The following is a 13,679-nucleotide window of genomic DNA, read 5'->3' on the forward strand; positions in this document are numbered from 1 at the left end:
CCATGCTGACTGTCCAGCTGCGGGTGTCTGTGTTAGTGGCCATGCTGACTGTCCAGCTGTGGGTCTCTGTGTTAGCGGCCATGCTGACTGTCCAGCTGCGGGTCTCTGTGTTAGTGGCCATGCTGACTGTCCAGCTGCGGGTCTCTGTGTTAGCGGCCATGCTGACTGTCCAGCTGTGGGTCTCTGTGTTAGCGGCCATGTTGACTGTCCAGCTGTGGGTCTCTGTGTTAGCGGCCATGCTGACTGTCCAGTTGTGGGTCTCTGTGTTAGCGGCCATGCTGACTGTCCAGCTGTGGGTCTCTGTGTTAGTGGCCATGCTGACTGTCCAGCTGTGGGTCTCTGTGTTAGCGGCCATGCTGACTGTCCAGCTGTGGGTCTCTGTGTTAGTGGCCATGCTGACTGTCCAGTTGTGGGTCTCTGTGTTAGCGGCCATGCTGACTGTCCAGCTGCGGGTCTCTGTGTTAGTGGCCATGCTGACTGTCCAGCTGTGGGTCTCTGTGTTAGCGGCCATGCTGACTGTCCAGCTGTGGGTCTCTGTGTTAGTGGCCATGCTGACTGTCCAGTTGTGGGTCTCTGTGTTAGTGGCCATGCTGACTGTCCAGTTGTGGGTCTCTGTGTTAGCGGCCATGCTGACTGTCCAGCTGTGGGTCTCTGTGTTAGTGGCCATGCTGACTGTCCAGTTGTGGGTCTCTGTGTTAGTGGCCATGCTAACTGTCCAGTTGTGGGTCTCTGTGTTAGTGGCCATGCTAACTGTCCAGTTGTGGGTCTCTGTGTTAGTGGCCATCCTATGCAAGAAGAAGCTTCTCAAATGAGAGTTGGCAGATGCTCTGTTCTGAAGTTCCCTGTCAGGCTCCACCTCTTTCTCTAAAACAGGGCCTCATTTCTAGCTCACATTGACCTTGAACTCAGACCAATCCTCCTGCCCCAGCCTCCTGAGAGCTAAGGTTGCCTCGGGTGAGGCACTGTATCTGGCAGACCATTTTTTTCTTTTTAATTTTTAATTATCTTTTCTTTCCTCCAATTATAAAATTTCTTCTCTAGGAGCAATTTTATTTTACATGTATTTATTTTGTGTGATACAGAGGGTCGTATGGGGAGCTGTGTGTGCATGCCACAGTGTCTATACATCAGTTAGAGGACAGCTTTTGGGAATTGGTGCTCACCCTGCAGGTACCAGGGATAGAATTCAGGTGGTCAGGCCTGGCAGCAAGCACCTTTACCCACTAAGCCATCTTGCTGGCCCGAGTCTCTTCTTATTTCCTTTCAGTTTCAAGAGCTTCCTTTGTCCATTTTCTTAGGGTCAGCCTGCTAGTGACAAATTATCAGGTTTTTTTTAAGATTCATTTATTTTTATTTTATATGCATTAGTCTTTTGTCTATGAGAGGGTGTCGGAATCCCTGGAACTGAAATTACAGACAGTTGTGAGCTGCCATATGGGTGCTGGAATTGAACCTGGGTCTTCTGGAAGAACAGCCAGTGCTCTTAACCATTGAGCCATCTCTCCAGCCCCAAATTATCAGTTTTTCTACAGCTAAGAGTATCTTACCGTCTCCTTCCCTCCTGTGGAGATCTTGCCTGGTGTGGCACCACCGGGCTGATGTGTTGACGTTCCTTCTCTTTCAGTGTTGGCAAATTTGTGTCACTGCCCCAACTACCGTGGTTTCTGATAAGAATTCCCAAAGAACTAAGAAAATAGGGGTGAATATGATTAAAATACAGTGTATAAAAGTCTCATAGAACTAATAGTTTTTTTTTTAAAAAAAGAAAGTTATGCCAAGTGGTGGTGGCCACAGTACACGCCTTTAGTCCCAGCACTCTGGAGGCAGAGGAGGTGGATCTCTGTGAGTTTGAGGCCAGCCTGGTCTACAGAGCGAATTCCAGGACAGCCAAGGCTACACAGAGAAACCCTGTCTCAAAAAAACAAAACAAACAAAAGACAAGACCCAGTGTCTAAACTCAGAAGCCCCAGGGCTGTGGTTTGAAGGTGGCCTTCCTCCCCGGCACGGTATTGAGAGGTGGGAACTTCAAGAGGTGCCTGTGATCCTCTGTTGTTGCTATGAGACAGTGCCATAAGTTGGCCTTGAACTCAGTCCTAATTCTCCTGCCTCAGCCTCTCGAGTACTGGGATAATGTGTATAAGCATCACACCAGGCTGGTCTAGCCCTCCTGAGTGGATACCGATAGCTTGGGAGTAGGTTAGCTACCTGGGAGTGGGCCCTTAGAGCAGGGTGAGCTGGGTTCTCTTCCTGCCCTCCGCCTCCCACTATGGGACAGCCAATGCAATAAAAATACCTTCACCACATACCCATGTTGAGCCCTTGGGTTTCACAGTCTCCAGAACCATGAGCCAACAAACTCCTGTTCTTTCTCAGTTACCCCAACTTAGAGGCTCTGTTACAGCAGAGAAAGCTACTCATATATATATATATAAAGAACCTACAAAAAAAAAAAAGTACCTACAAAACTGGCGCATTTCTTAACTGCCTTAGCTCAAGCCGTTTGACTAAAATAAAAACAAAAACAAAACACCAGGAACCGGAGCGATGTCTCAGTGGTGGTTAAGAGCACTGGCTGTTCTTCCAGAGGGTCCAGGTTTGATTCCCAGCACCCACCTGGTGGCTCACAACTGTAACTCCAGTTCCAGGGCATTCAATACCATTTTCAGGCCTCTGCAGAGAGAGAGACTGATGTGCTCAAGTCACCTGCCTCACGGCTGAATCAGAGTCCAGCTCTGCAGAGATCCCCAAGTTGGCTCCTTGGCTTGACTGTCCTGCATCTCCCTTTGCCACCCTGACCATATGCTTGCTTAACACTATCACAGGACAGAGTTCTCTTCATCCCAGAGACAGAAGGTCCTCTCGCAGGGCCACCCATTGCTTGGGTATCCAATAGCTAGTCAGTAGCTCCCCTAGCTCCTATGACAGTCACTTGGCTCTCTGCATGTCTCCTATAACTAATGTATCATCACAGGGCTGTCTTCAACTGAACCAAGAAAATTGTTCTGTCTTGGTTCCCCTCCCTGGGGACCTTCAGGCCCAGGCAGTGAGAAGCCTCAGGCTGCTCTCCTCACAGAGTACAGGCATCTGGCCCCAGGGCTCTTTTTGTTGTTTATTTTTGAGACAGGGTTTCTCTGTGTAGCCCTGGCCGTCCTGGAACTCCCTTGGTAGACCAGGCTGGCCTCAAACTCACAGAGATCCACCCGCCTCTGCCTCCTGAGTGCAGATTTCTTGAGGGAGACTATGAAATCAGGAACTCTTTTGTCCTCAACTTCATGAATCACTAAGAGTTTATGGAATCTCTACTGTGCACCAGACTCTGCCTGGGAAAATTCAGGCAGGCGGGAAACTGAAAACCTGCCTTTTCCCAAAGGTGTCCCTGTCTTAGTCCTTGGAGCCCATGAGTTTGTTAGCTTAGGTCTCAAAAGTTCTTGGCAGCTGAATGCAGATTACCCAAGGACTCTGAGATGGGGGATATCTTTAGGTCTCCTGGGTGAGCCCCATGTGACCTCACAGGTCCTTCTCAAAGGGAGACAAGGTCTGAGGTCCAGAAGCAGAGGTGAGGAAGATGTGTTTGTGGAAGAGATGTGAGTGACATTTGGGGCTGGGGAGGAAATGAATGTGCCAAGGAGCCTCAGAGTCTGTGGTCAGCTGTTAGAGTGCCTAACCCTAGACTGCCTAACCCACCCTTCGCTGTGGTGGTTTGAACAGGATGCCCCCAGAGGCTCATGTATTTCAATTCTTAGTCTCCAGGGAGTGGCACTGCTTGAGAAGGACTAGGAAGTGTGGCCTTGTTAGAGGTAGTGTGTCTCTAGGGTTGAATTTTGAGGTTTCAGACGCCCAAGCCAGACCCAGTGTCTCTCTCTTCCTGCTGCCTGCGAATCTGGATATAGGACTCTCAGCTACCCCTCCAGCACCATCTCTGCCTGCACGCCGCCATGTTTCCTGCCGTGATGATAATGGACTAAACTCTGAAACTGTAAGCCAGCTCCCATTAAACGCTTTCCTTACAAGAGTTTCTGTGATGTCTCTTCACACCAGTAGAACATTGACTAAGACACCTAAGCAGAAGCCCCTCAGTGTGTCAAAAGCAATAACTTCAGACTCTGAATCACTTCAGAGACAAGTGGCCACTGGAATGACTGCCCCTTGGGCATATCATAACTGGGCCTGGGTAATCTTAGGAGAATTGAGAGCTGGTGGATAGAAGCCAGGGACACAGCCAGGGGACTTCTTGCTTCTTGTATAGGCTCTCACTGGATTAAAATGGGCCAGTGTCTGTATGCAAGAAAATCCCATTTCCAAGAAGGAGAAACTGAGGCAGGAGAGCAAAGGCCCCTCAAAGGACCTGGTCTAGAGATCCAGAAGGGCATGTGACTGTCATCAGGCTGGCTGTCAGGGATGAGTGTCCACACATAGAGATGCGCCATGTCTGTTTACAGAGCTTCCCATAAAAAACTTTGTGTCCAAGATTCCCATTTGTACTTAAGAGGCAAAACAGCCAATGGGCCACAGTGCATTTCAGCTGCCTGCCTTCTCCTGCCTTCACGTTACCTCTGAAGGGTTGATCATCCTCTGAGAGCCTGGCTCCTCCTTCCTGCCTCTGAGAAGCTGGTAGAGGCTGGATGTGTGGCTGACACTGGCCTCATCACCAATAACAATAAACACCCACACCCGACACCACAGGGACAGCTGGGTATGGCACCACTCAGCTGCTTTAACAAAATGTCAATGGCAGCATCCTGAGCAAGATGACCAGTCCCAGTGAGCATGACAGAGTGTCAACAGCCTAGGAACATGATCTTTTATTTGGTGGCCAAGGACTCAGCAAAAAGAAAACATTTTTTAAAGATTTATTTGTGGGTATGTATGTGCATGGATGCATGTACTAGCAGAGAAGCCAGAGGCATCAGATCCCCTTGAAGCTGGAGTGTCAAGTGGCTGTGAGCCTCTTGACATGGTGCTGGGAATTGAACTTGGGGCTTTTGCAAGAGCAGTGTGCACTTTTAACTCCAGCCTCCAAAAATCTTTTTTTTTTTTTTTAGACCAAGCCTCATGCATTGTACGCTAGCCTCAAAGTTGCTTTGTATCCAAGGATGACCTTTAAAGTCTGATCCTCCTGCCTGCTCCTTCTGCATGCTGGGACTACAGGTGAGCAACCACACCCAGTTTATGTGGTACTGGGGATCAAATGCTAGGCAAGCACTCTGCCAACCGATCCATAACCTTAGCCCGGAAATTTCTGCACTGTCTGAGCTCCATGGAAACAACCCAGACCTAGCTACTCCACTTACCTAGTGTTGCAAGAATTTTCTCCCTGGAGGGGGAACTAGGCAATGTCTACCTCCTTCCTTCTACGGCCTGATGGCAATCTAGGCTCAGTTCTACCGAAGTTCCACCTGGGGAGCCAATGAGTTTATTAGGCTCAATTTACAGAACATGGGTGAGGGGTTGCTTGCTGGAGCTGGACCCCAAAGAAATCCCGTTGTAAAGTCTTCACCCAGCATGGATGATGGCTCCCTCACAGCTGCATAGGTAGACCTCCCCCCCAGTCCTACCTGGATTATGTACTCTAGTCCCTCCCAGAGACCCCAAGGTGACAGGAAACTAGGGCAGAATTTCCCACAACCTGGCTAAGCACTCAGGGAAGGGTCCTACAATCTACTCTGCCTCTGTGAAGGGTACCAGCAATCAACCACCCATCTGTGAACACCTGGTGGTTGCCTGGCCCAGAGGACAGCCCTGCACAGCAGACAGCTTTAAGCTGATGTGTGGAACTCTCTGACTAACCTCCAGCTCACCTCTGTGTCCTAGGTGACACCAGCCACTGTCCCCTGTACCCAGAGAATGCTGCTCCCTATTGGGCACGGCCACCAACTGACCAACAAAACACAGCAGGCCTGGAGCCCTGGACAGACCCCTGTCCACACCAGGCACCCCTGAGTCTCAGTTTGGTGGGATTGGCCAGTGGCTGGAGCAGAATGGGGAGGGGGTGCTTAGTCCGGCACGGCACATACTGGCATGTTTAAGGACAGCTGTGATGGACAGGATAGTGACAGTGCTGGGCTTATGACCCAAGCCAAGACCTGCAAAGCTTCAGTGGGTGAGGACACAGTCTCACCCTGCTCTGGGCTGTCCACTCTGTATGGGAGCAGATGTATGGGGGCCATATGCCTTCCAAACATCACATAATGCAGGGTGAGGGGTGTTTAAGGACCCTAAAGACATAACTGCCTGAGGAAATGAGCATAAGGCCCTTCAGAGAGGGCAATGTGGTGTTTGTCTGTGAGACCAGAGTAGGGCAGGATTGTTCCCAGGCCTTGGGGAGGATGACAGAAAAGTGGGGCTGAGTATTGGGCTGAATCAGAACAGGGGAAGGGTGGATGTGGTTGAAAAAAAAATCACTTGAGAGGGTGAGGCCAGAGAGCAAGAAAAATCTGCCTCCATGGGAAGCTGCTGGTTGTGTCCTGGGCTTCCCATATAGAGTTACACCCTCCTTACCTCAGTATGCAGCTCTGTACAGTGATGTGGTGAGGTAAAACTAGTTACCCGGTCCCAAAAGGAACTGTCAGCTCTTGGAGCAGTAAATCAGTATTCGTAAATCAGTGTAACTGTCCTACCCTGCCCTGGTGGGGCATTCCACCCGTCCACCAGTGACTGTAGACTGTGGGTGACTTCTTCAATACTTTGGCCACAACCACATCTCAGCCTTGTCCTTTGGTCCCCAGGGAGAAAGCTCTGAACATGTCTGACCTCGACTTGCCTGAGGACACTTGGGTAGACATGGGTACCCATTGAAGCTCTGCCTGGGGCTCCCGCAAGCACTTCTAGCCAGCATGGAGAGAGAGACTATAGGAGGAGACTGTAAGAGAGCCTTGGTGACAGAGGAGAGCAGCTGAGGGCAATGGGGGCCGCTCTCCTGTAAAAAAAAAAAAAAAAAAAAAAAAAAAAAAAGGCAGGGTGAGGCAGTGTCTGTGAACAGGGTCTAAAGCCGCTGTTCATCTGGTTACCTCAGATCCACGGCTGAGGTCAGGGTTTTGACAGCCCCAAGGGCACCTGGGCCTGTGCTCACACCACTGAGCAGTGAGTAGTAGTCCAGTTCCCTCGCTGGTCCAAAGTGGCTGAGCTGTCTCCCTGCCCCCTGTTCTGAAGAGTTAACGTCTCTAATGGGGTGTGCGATGATGGCATAACTTTAATCCTGGGACTTAGGTATTAATCCCACTGATAGAGAATAAGACCACTACCACAGTTTAAAGCCAAATTTGAAGCAAGGTTCAATTAAATACTGGCCAGGTGGATGGGCTCTGGCCAGGTCCATATCCAGGTTCCCTGGAAATAGCCCAGAAACTCTGTTGCAGTGGATTAAGAAAGAAAACCCAGGGGTGGAGAGATGGCTCAGAGGTTAAAGACACTGGCTTTTCTTCCAGAGGTCCTGAGTTCAATTCCCAGCAACCACATGACAGCTCACAACTGTCTGTAACTCCAATTCCAGGGGATCTGACACCCTCACACCAATGCACGTAAAATAAAATTAAATAAATTATTTTAAAAAGAAGGAAAACGCATAATTCACTGCATTATCAAGTCCAACGAGGGACAAGCATATATCCTGACATACCTCCTGCCTGTGAACCTCCTGCCCACATGTGATCAAGCACATAGGTGCAGATGGGTCAAACAAACTTGTTTGGGGGGAGTGAAAACATGTGGCTTGTTATCTCTCATAAACAACAGCCTCCAGCATTTCAGGAACTATCTGTCCTTGGGCAAGGGGCTTGCAGATCAGAGGCATTTTTGTTTGATGGATCTCAGCAGAAGCAGGTAGATCTCTGTGAGTTCCAGGCCAGCCAGGGCTACATAGTGAGAACCCTGTCTGAAAAGCATGCAATATGAGGAAAGAGCCTTAGGGAGACAGAGTGAGCTGCAGCCCACAACTCCAATGGCAATGGCAGTAGGGTCAGGCAGATGAGGTGGGGATAGTCTTGCCCCCGAGCTCCGAGCTAACATCCATGGCTGCAGAGTCCTCACGTCTCAGTTGCATAAGCACACAAGGCGTTTGACACAGTGAGCGCTTGTAAAGTTCCTCTTCCTGAGGCTTCCAACCTGCCATCACATCCCTGCACCCCTCCTCTCACAGCCCGAGACAGCTCTGCACTTTGGGAAGGGGCTGGCTAGGCAGGTTTAGCCTCTGAAGGAGGAAATGTCAGCCTGGCTATCCAGCCGGCTGCTATCCACCAGCAGAGAAGCTCAGGGCCTCACGCGCGACCCAATCTGGCCCATACAGGTTGTCCAGAGTGACCTCCAACCTTGGGTACTCAGAACCCACCCTCGTGGACTCTTATCACATCTATAAAGTGCCATCAGGGCACCATGTTGGCTAGGGGTGACTGAAGAATTGGGTGCTAGAGCCGCCCCAGGTTGGCACAGGAGACTGACCACCACCCACTCCTCCTCCCTGGACATATGGAATCAGCCTTGTCCTTTTGCCCTTGCAGGCTTTGGAGAGGCCTCCCAGCTCCCAGGCCCCACTGTGTTTGCTCGCTCCCAGCCCCCTGCTTTCCAGTAAGAAGCTCTCGCCAGGACCCTCAGCTCTTGGCTCAGTTCCCCTCCAGCTGCATGTTTCTGGCCTGGGACACTCTGTGAACTGGCCTGGACAGCTCCATGCAAACCCAGCTCGGGGTGAGGTGGCCAGCCTGCCTTGCAGACTCTGGGAACACAGAGCATCCCAGGCAGTTGCAGAGTCCAGAACCTGGGTTCCAGGTTGGCAGGAGATGTTAGCCAAGATCTTCTTTCCCTGTATCCCTGGCTGGGTGCCTCGGCTGGATTCCCTGGTTAGCTCAGGCCACAGCAGGAGAGTGGCCCTTGGTTATTTGGCTTTGATTGCATAACCCTGTGTGTGAGGCAAGAGCAGACATCTGTTGTTGAGGCCAGCCCAGCACCCATACCCCCCCTTCTTGGCAAAAGCCCCCTGATTACCCCATGGGGAACTCCCCAAAGTGTACAGCCTGGGAGGGGTTCTGCCTATCCAGATGCTCTGGCCTTCCTTGCTAGGGAACTAGCCTGCTGCTATGCTTTCAGGAGCATCTTCATCTTGATGGATGGTGCCTGGGTCTTCTTTCCCTGAGTGCCTCCTTTACTTGTGATGAAATCCTTTCCTGTAAAGGCACACACACACACACACACACACACACACACACACACACACACACACACACACACACAGCAGAAACACAGATGGTTAGATTCTAGGTGCTAAGCCTGGCTCTGCATCAACCAGAGGTGTAGCCCTGGGTAGGATGCCTGTCTCTGGTCCTCAGTGTCTCCATTTGCACTTCTGAGTTTGTCCTCCGTGTTGCCTCTTTGGCACTGCCTATAGCCCTTGTCTGCTCTGACCATTGAGGCCATTTAGATAGGAATGTTCACTGCCCAGGGCCTTTCTGCCTTGACCCCAGAGGTCTGTAAGATGTGGTCAGCAGAAGAGAATAGCAAGGGTGTCTTCGTGATTTCCTGTCACGTGCCAGTATCATGGGGATCAGAATACTGTTCCTCAGCCTGCCTAAGGCCAGCACAGCTGTGGCTTCATGGAATAGCTGTCTCCTCCAGAAGCCAATGGGCCTCATATTTGTTGACTTTTTATCTTCCTTTTGCAGAACTAGGGATGGGAGCCAGGGCCTTGAGCATACTGGATGAGCACTCCAAAGCTAAGTTACACCCATGCCATTTCTCTCTTTTCTTTGACTTTTTGTTATATTTTTATTATTTATTCATTTATTGTATTGTATGCCTGTGTGTGTGCGCGTGTGCGTGCCCGTGAGCATTCACGCATGTGTGTGTGTGTGTGTGTGTATACTTGTACCATGGCACTGGAGTACAGTGTCCTCTAACAGGACAACCCGGGAGTCTGCTCTCTCCTCCCACCAACTGGATCCTGGAAACTGAACTCGTACTTGGCAGCGAGCACCTTCACTCCTGGGCCATTTTGTTGACAAAAGCCTTTTAGACAGACTCTAGGTTGCCCAAACTGGCCTTTACCTCTCCATATGACCCAAACAGGCCTTGGAATTGTGAAGCTGGGGTTATAGGCTTGTGCCTTCAGGCCTGGCTATTTTTTACAATTTTATTAAAAGTTTTGGATATTTATTCAGACCTAAATATATCCTCCTCCTTCTCCTCACCTCTCTTTCACCTCCCAATGCACACACACCAGTTACAAGGTGGAGGGCTAAAATCAGCTTTTGCACGATTATGCCCACGACAAGGCCACCAGGTGTCTGGAGCGCTCACTGGTCTCCACACTGTTTCCACACCCTGGTATGCTTCATTAGCATTACCCCTTTCCAGCTCCTCCACCCCACGAGGACAGTATCTATAATGGAGATGGCAGTGTGTTCCCCAAGCTCTCAGTCATGGCTTTATTGGGGAACATAACTGGACTACATTTCCCAGCATCCTTTGCATTTAGGCGTGACCACATGTCTGAGCTCTGGCCAATAGACTTGGTCAGGAAGGGAAATGTCCCATCCCTCCCCTTTTATCCTGGAAATAAACATCCTTCCATGCTGTCCTCCACAATCTCTCCCTCCTATCCAGCTGTTGCAGAGAAGTCCCTAAGAATGGCACGGCCACAAGGAGCTAGACTTTGCTCCTCCTTCTGCCAGCTTATAGCTGTCTGTGACAGGAGCAATAGGTGTGCTTTTGTTTGGGGTGTGTCTTAGTTTCCTTTCCTGTTGCTGCAATAAAATACACTGACAGAGGGAATGTATGCCTGGTACTATAATCCTGGCCAAGAACCTGAAACTGGGAGTTTATAGGCCTCAGTGTGACACCTTCACTGTTCACCAAAATGGACAAAGCTTCTTGCAGAAGAGGACAGATAATGTGACTCATGACTGGTCAAGGTGCAGGGAGTACCTGGCCCTAAATATGACATCTAAAACACGCAGACACACACACACACACACACACACACACACACACACACACTCACACACACACACACACACACGCTCACACACACATACACACACACATACACACACACACACACACACACACACACACACACACACACACACGCTCACATGAATACACACAACATGAATGCTAGAAGGGGACTTGTTGGGAAGAAAGGTTTCACCAGGAAAATTTAGAGGGAGGGTAATGGGGTGAAAAGGATTAAAAGGCATAGTATACATATACAAAACTGACTAAGAATAAAAAGCCTAAAAATTCTCTCTGATAAAAGCAACTTAATGGAAGCTGAGTGTGGTGGCACACGCCTTTAATCCCAGCACTCAGGAGGCAGAGGCAGGCGGATCTCTGTGAGTTCGAGGCCAGCCTGGTCTCCAGAGTGAGTTCCAGGACAGCTAGGACTGTTCCACAGAGAAACCCTGTCTCAAAAAACAAAAAACAAAAAACAAACAAACAAAAACCAAAAACAAAAGCAACTTATGGAGAAAGGGTTTATTTTTGGCTCACCATTCACAGTCCAGTCCATCACGGTGGGAAAGTCGAGGCAGGCAGCGCTTAAAGCAATTGGCCCTGTTTCACCCACAATCGGGATACTGGGGGGGCGGCAGGGAAATGCAGCTAGTGTGCAAATTCATTGTCTCATTTTATAAGCCCAGGATCCCACGGAGGGAGGGATTCTATTCACAATGAAGTAGGTTTTCCCTCAATTAATATGGCCAAGATACTCCTCACAGGCGTGCCCAGAGATTGACATGAACACTAACCATTATGGGGTTATTTGTTATAGTCATTGCCACTAGCAAAGCCTCTTCACTGGCTCTATCCAGGGAAGGCTCTTTATTGTAGAAGGACCCCATTTTAGGCTCCCTGAAAGCTAGCAGGTTATTCTGCCTTCATCCTGGAAATGTGAAGCCAGAGGCTCCATCTCCACCCCTGGCCTTCACTAACCACCAGCCTCTTCTCCAAGTCTCATAGCTGGGCTTCACCCCTTTTCCAAGTCTCATAGCTGGGCTTCACCCCTTTTCCTCAACCCACACTCCAGCTTCTCACACTGCTGTGTGCCAATAGTTCCTAGCTGTCTTTGGCCATCCTGTCATCTCTCATTTATTTGGTTGCTGTCTGAGACTGGCATTTGGGGTCAGAGATATGACTGTTGTTTCCTTCCTGACAAGTGACTGCCAATCTGGGGCTGGCTCTCTCCTGAGTACTCCTGCCCTGCCGTTGGAGGTGTCTCGGGACTGCTCTGAGTGGCCAGCCTTTGAAATCCTATAGTGTGGAAGCTCTAACAGGGCTGTTCCCACGACCCTGTTTTCCTGGGACACCTGGATCCCAGTGGGAAAGGCTGGCCTCTGCCTTTCCCTTCCAGGAGCTGCAGGAGGCTCCAGGAACCTGGAGGCCAGGAATGGAGGAGGCCTGCCTAGCTCTGTACCCTGCTTGACAGCTGGGAACAGAACCTGGACCTTGCTGGGGCGGGGGGGGGGGGGGCTGGCCAATTACTTGAAGTGTAAATTTCTGTTTTGCAAAGTGAGCACCTGACTTCAGAGAGTGGAGGTGGCACGGGGGACTTGCTGAGGCCCTGAAAGGCTTGAGGTGTCAGTTCAGGGTCCCAGAGATGGCAAGCAGTGGCTGTGGGCGGGTGAGCACTCCTGAGGATGGAGGCCTATCTCTCTGCCCATTGCACTGACAGGCGTGGAAACTCTTGCTAGCATCCCCTCCCAGAGAAGACTACTCTTGCTTTGAAGCATGTTCTTACATAGCAAATCTACTAAGTAACCAAGGGTGACCTCTGCCTTGAATTACTGATCGTCCTGCCTCCACCTCCCAGGTGCCTGGGTTCCAGGTGTGTGTCACCATGCCTGGTTTATTTGGTGCCATGGATCAACCCCAGGCCTCGGGCATGTTGGACAAGCACTCTACCAGCTGAGCTGAACCCCCCAGGACCCTCTCCCCCTGGAAATGACTAATTGGCTTCCAATCTGCCTGTTCCCATCCCCCTAGCCCACGGTTATCTTCCTAGTAATAACTTTAACAGCAGCAATCCTACTAGCTATGTGTGCACAGCCCACTCAAAGCCAGTCACACCCTAGACTTCATTGACCCCCTTCCCACTGGCCCCAGAAAGAGGTACTCCATGGCCCCATTCTATGGATGGGCATGTTGAGGTCCTCTGAGCCTACCCCAAGAACAGCAGTAAAGGCCTGGCTTCCCTATTCGGCAGCAAGGTGCACAGAGTTGCTAGGGAGGGGCAGGAAGGCTGGCTCTTCCAAGAGCTCATGGGCTGTCTGCTCTCCTCTCCTTCTGTGGGCCCCTGACTTCCACAGCACCCCAACCTGCTGCTTGCTTGTCCACCTCTGGTTCCTAGCACAGAAGGTAGCGACAGCTTGGACTGCTGCAGGCTCGGCTGTGCTGAGTTTCTCCAGTCCCTATCGGGATCCCTGCTTCTCCAGGCTGTGTGCTCACTTTGCAAAACAGCAGAATTTATAGCCCAAGTAATTGATCAGGGTGCTCCTGCCTCCCTCCATCTCGCTGGGTCTCCTAATTCCCTTCTTGCTTTTCCTCCGCTTTCTTCTCAGCACACCATCTGTGGTGTCAGGGAATAGGAAGCCAAAAAGGGAGGGGAGGGTTCTAGCCCCAGTTCTGCCAATTAAGAGTCAAATGAACCTCAGTTTCCCCATCCACCAAACGGAGGACCATGACACTACTCAAAGAGT

Source organism: Cricetulus griseus, chromosome 6 (genome assembly GCF_003668045.3).
Source record: "Cricetulus griseus strain 17A/GY chromosome 6, alternate assembly CriGri-PICRH-1.0, whole genome shotgun sequence".
Classification (NCBI taxonomy): Eukaryota; Metazoa; Chordata; class Mammalia; order Rodentia; family Cricetidae; genus Cricetulus; species Cricetulus griseus.